General features: G+C 47.4%; 1 protein-coding gene across 6 annotated transcripts in view; it reads left to right on the top strand.

The window, feature by feature from the left end:
- Nucleotides 1-4,953: 4,953 nt before the first annotated feature.
- St6gal1 (ST6 beta-galactoside alpha-2,6-sialyltransferase 1) overlaps nucleotides 4,954-5,171 on the top strand; it is a 137,804-nt gene continuing 137,586 nt past the window's right edge. For 5 of the 6 annotated variants that reach the window (XM_029556411.1, XM_029556429.1, XM_017803496.2 and 2 more), the window contains exon 1: nucleotides 4,980-5,101. The gene's annotated coding sequence lies outside the window, so the exon portion shown is untranslated. Of the gene's footprint in view, nucleotides 5,102-5,171 lie in introns of all 6 variants that reach the window. The other variant, XM_008853073.3, reaches the window with a different exon arrangement.

The following is a 5,171-nucleotide window of genomic DNA, read 5'->3' on the forward strand; positions in this document are numbered from 1 at the left end:
ATCTATCTATCTATTATCTATCATCTATCTATCACCTATCTATCTATCATCTATCTATCATCTATCATCTATGTATCTATCTGTCCTTTGTAAATGTGAAGATCCAAATTTATGTGAATTTGCTTTTTTTGTCACTTTCCCACTTTCTTTTAAAATTTTTTATGTTTATGTGTGAGTGCCTGAATGTATGCTTGTGTACCACGTGCATGCTGGTGTCCACAGAGGCCAGGCGAGGGCATCAGATCCCCTGGAACTGGAGTTACCTGCAGTTGTGAGTCACAGGATGTAGATGCTGGGAACCGAACTGGGGTTCTCTGTAAAAGCAGCCAGTGTTCTTAACTGCTGAGTTATCTCTCCAGCCCCAGCTTCCTGTTTTCTTTCTTACGCCTTTCACAGATACTAAGAAAGGTTATATTTTCTATGAGAGTAAGATTAAGAAAACCAGACAGGAGGATCTTAGAGATGGGGAGGATGGATGTTGGGAAGGGAGGCTTGGGAATGCAAGAGGTTGCCTGTCGATGCTACCTAGAGAATTTCAGAGAAAGGGGTGCTGTCAGCAAATACCTAGAAGTCTTGCTTTGTGATGCTGTCAAAATGTGACACCATTTGCTTCCTCAGGAACATCATTAGTATGATTTTGTAATAATACCATCTGCAATTCAAGAGGGTCATGAAATCCTGTTTGCAAATTTAAAAAATAGTTTTGAACTGGGTGTGGTGGTGCTTGCCTGTAATCCCAGCACTTGGGAGGCAGGGGTAGATGGATCTCTGTGAGACTGAGGGCAACCCGAGGTGGTCTACATAGTGAGTTCCAGGCCAGTTGGGGTTACATAGTGAGACCCTGTCTTAAAACGGTAACAACAACAACAACAACAACAAAAAAAAAAAAAAAAAAAGGGGGGGGGGGAGGTCTTGAGATTGGGAGGGAGATCTGATTGGAGGGTCCGAGGGAGAGTTGGAAGGAAGAGTGAGGGGGCGGGATATGATCAAGGTACGTTGTAAACGAGTATGAAATTTTCAAAGAATAAAAACTAGTAGAAAATGTGAATAGACCCATACCTCGTAAGGAGGTTGAATCTATAATCAAAGGCCCCCCAGCTGAGGAGATGGCTCAGTAGGTAAGAACACATAATATTCTTCCAGAAGACATGAGTTTGGTTCCCAGCACTTATGTTGGATGGCTCAGGACCACCTATAACTCCAGCTCCAGGGCATCTGATACTACATTTTGGTCTCTGAGCACCTGTACATGCCCAGACATGGAGCCTCACACAAATACATAATTAAAAACAAAGTAAACCTTAAAAAATGTTCTTGAAGTCAGACCTGTAGTTGTCTCCTTCTATCAAGGCATTAATCTCATACTAAGACTGGCTTTAGGACAAAAACAGGGACAGTAGCTCTGGAAGACCTGGAATATTCCCCGAGGAAGGATTGAGAGCATTTCCATAAACTGCGTTGCATACACATGCAGTATTGTAGCAGCTATTTTTACAAGATAAGATACATTTGGGTAAAACACAAATGAGTTGATAATGAAGACTTGGGTTTTTTTTCTCATTCTCTTCATGAACCTAGGATGGACTCTGAAGTTAACCAGGTAAAGTACAGCCCATGAGCCCATATGGCATGTCTAATCTAACTATCCTGGTCATATAAAGTCTAAACCCCCCTTAGGTTCTAGAACCAGCAGGTCACTGTTTGCTGTGGAGGGACTGTGTGGTTAGCCACTTCCCTGTCTCGTTACTAGTGTCCTGCTATGGGACTTTTCAGTGTTCTCCTGGGTCCTGCCACTCCACTGGCCTACCTGGCAGGTCTGCTTCCCAGCAATCAGCAGAAGGCCTCCTGGGTGCTTAGAGACACTGCTATTTTGTTTCTGTTTGTTCTTACTCAGGCTCTATATGCTTCCTTGTGTATATGAGCTACATCCTTAAGCTGGGCAACACTGATGGTGAATGGAGTGGGCCCAGGCAGATAGATCACAGTTCCTTTGGGCCCCTGAGACCAGCCTTGTACTGGATACTATGTGCTGAAGGTGCTCAGAGAACTGTGACAACCACTTAAAGATCTTCATGATCATCTGTGAGGGGTGGGAAAGAGGATTTGGGAGGAAGTTTTCAACTACTTGCCGTATCCTTTGCCGCTACAGGATTTCTCAACAGCACCATGAAAATATTGTTTGCAAATGCATTGTTAAGTGACTATTATAAGGGAGGGCCTCATTTGAATTAGCCAAGAGTGATGCTTGAGAAAGATATGCCTCAGATACTATGCGTGGGTCAACGTAGGGAGGGTTAGGATGATTAGGGGGCTGTGTTAGTCTGTTATGGCTGCAGCAAAAAATATCAACTGGGTAGCTTATAAGCAAAACAAATTTATTACTCATAGTTCCAGAGTCTAGTAGGTCCAAAATCTAGGTGAGAACAGCTTTGATAACTGATGAAGACTTGCTGTCCAGTTCACAGCTGGTACTTTCCAACTGTATCCTCACACAGTGAAGGTCTCTGGTCTCTTTCATAAGAGCTGGTTTCATTCATGGTGGCTCTGCCTTCATGACTTGGCTGCTTTAACTTTTCAAGGTCTTACCTCCTAATACTATCACCTGAGGGGGGATTTAGATTTCAATATGTGAACTGAGGGGAGTAGATTCAGATAGACGGTGGCAGCAGAGGTTGAAGAATGTGTACTTCCAAGGAAAACAACAAATCAAAGCAGGGAATCCAGTCCCCAAGTCAGCCTACCCTGTCTTTCACTTAAGTCAGAAGACTTCTACTGATGATGGGGGAAGCTACTCCATGGTGATTCCACCCTGAAATTTTGCCAGGAACACCCCTACATGTCTGCTCATCTGTCCCAGAGCCCCAGGGTTTCTTAGGCTTGTCATAGCATCTGTGGTTATGTCAGTCTGGCAGGCCAAAAAATGCAGAGTGGCCCCCAATGCTTGTTTTCTCCATTAATTGGTTGGAGTTCTAGAAGACAGAACTCAGAACTGGGGACTGCACCACATTTTAAAAGAGCCTCTCTCCTGTTTTTGGTTCTTAGTTCCTAAGTAGAGCTGAAATAAAAGTGAGGTTGAAAGAAATGATAAAGGCTTTCAGTGAATGTGGGCGATTCTGCAGCCTCAGGCAAATAAGGCCATCACCTACTTTAGCATAAAGGGAGACACTATAACAAAAAGTGCCTTTGGTATTGTTTAGATGTCCTCTCTTTATTCTCAGTGTTACTGCCAGGCTCCTATTATATCTCCACTGATGTCAGCTTCCAAGCCAATCTTCTGACTTCTAATCCTTGCTCATGTCTCCATTTTCCAGGCTAGTGGCAGAAGACTCACTGTAATACACCAAGATGCATTGTATGCCACTGTAAAAAATGGTTTAAAGGCTTTTTTTCTTACACATGCTAGAATAATGTGTTTGGTCTTCAGTGTTGCATCCTTTCAGAAACAGATGCTGAGGTTGTCTACGTCTGTTGGTTCACACCATGGTTTACTATTCTGACACTTTCTATGCACTTAGTCCTAAGTTACTTGCTTTACATGGTTCATTTCATGTAATCATGAAGACAATGCTGTCCTTTATAGCTGCATCTTGCAGAAGAGGAAAGGATAGCCCAGAAAGATTGTGGGACTCACCCAAGAACACACAGGTCCTTGGTCACAGAGTTAAATTCACTGTCTGAAACTTTTTCTGAGTAAGAGCTCTGGTGAACAACACTGCCTCCAGAGCAGCAGGGGAGTGGAGGGTTAGCAGCAGAGGGGGCCAGGATCAAGGGTGGGGGTGTTCAAAAGAAAGGTTCTGGGGAGGATGGTGCAACCTTCTGGTTCCTGGGAAGTGGTTACCTGGACTTGGAGAGAGCACTCTGGCCCTGGCTTCAAGCACTCTCAGTGTGGAGGGAAGGGCCCCCTTGCCTTCTCAGAGGACTCAGACTATTTATCTTTTGCTTTCCCAGGCCTCACCCTTTCCCTCCCAGCACAAAGCTGGATGTCTACTGGAACCTCTGTGGATATCTGGGGTGTGATTATTGCCTCTGGATGTGAGGGAATGAGTGGTGGCTAAAGGCTGCTTTCCAGCCCTCTGGTAAGCTTTCAGTCTTGGGGAAGTGGCCTCTGGGTAACCAGATCAGGATGCCAGGTTGCTTCATCAACAAGCAACAAGCTGTTCCCTCTTGCCATCTCCAGTAGCCCCATCCTAGCAGAGTAAAAACAAGGCACAAGCTGTCTTCACTATTTTACATGAGACCCGCCAGTCTGTTTGCCTGCCCACCTGCAGAGAGCTTGGAGTGGAAGTTTCTGAGTGCGGGGGCTCCATGACATTCCCCACCTCAAAAAAAAAAAAAAAAAAAAAAAAACGTGTTTCAGAATGCTTTGTATACACCATGCTGGATGTTAGGATATTCTTGCTAAGCCCTGTGAAATGCATTTTATTCTTTCCTGTTCTATATAAGAATTCGAGTTTTCAGAGCGGTTAAGTTGATTGGCTCAGGGCAGAAGAGCCAGGATATGCCCCCCTCAGAACGGAAGGCCGGATAACATTGACTTCAGTACTCTCGGACTTGCAGGGTTGGGGGTGGAGGCAGCATCTGGACTTCCTTGCCTGATGTATTGCTCCGCCCCTCGGCTTGCTTTTTTGGGGGACCGCAGGATCCCACCATCACGGAGCCCCAGCCACTCACCTTTAGCCCTGGGAATGCTCGCTAGCGACCTCCAGAGGGCCAGGCTGGTTTGAGACCCGGTGTGACAAGAGAGCTTACCTAGTCTCCGTGACTCTATTTGCATAGCAGAGACCGCTGGCTTCCTCCCCACCGCTCCGCTGTGCTCTTCTCTCCTTCCTGGTCCCCAGCGCCCACATCCCCCGTGTGTGCCTCGCTCCTCCCCAGCACACCCCTTCTCAGGGCACTCCCTCTGGAGCCTGAGTCCCCCTGGCTCTCCTTCCCCAGCTCTGCCTGGTCGGGAGGCACCTGGGGGAGCGGAGTCCAGGGTCCGCCCGGCTGGGGAGCCTCCTGGGGGCCCTGCCCGGCTCTAACAAAGAGACTAGGGCTACCGGCCGGCGTGGGCGCGGAGCGGGCGGAGCGGCCGCGGCTTTCCGGGCTGAGAACGCCACGAGTGAGTAGGGGCGCGGCGGGCGGCGCGGGCCGGGAGGGACGGAGGGGCGCGGGCGCGGAGCGGCGGGGCT

Source organism: Nannospalax galili, unplaced genomic scaffold (genome assembly GCF_000622305.1).
Source record: "Nannospalax galili isolate Female #2095 unplaced genomic scaffold, S.galili_v1.0 scaffold591, whole genome shotgun sequence".
In the NCBI taxonomy this organism is placed as follows: domain Eukaryota; kingdom Metazoa; phylum Chordata; class Mammalia; order Rodentia; family Spalacidae; genus Nannospalax; species Nannospalax galili.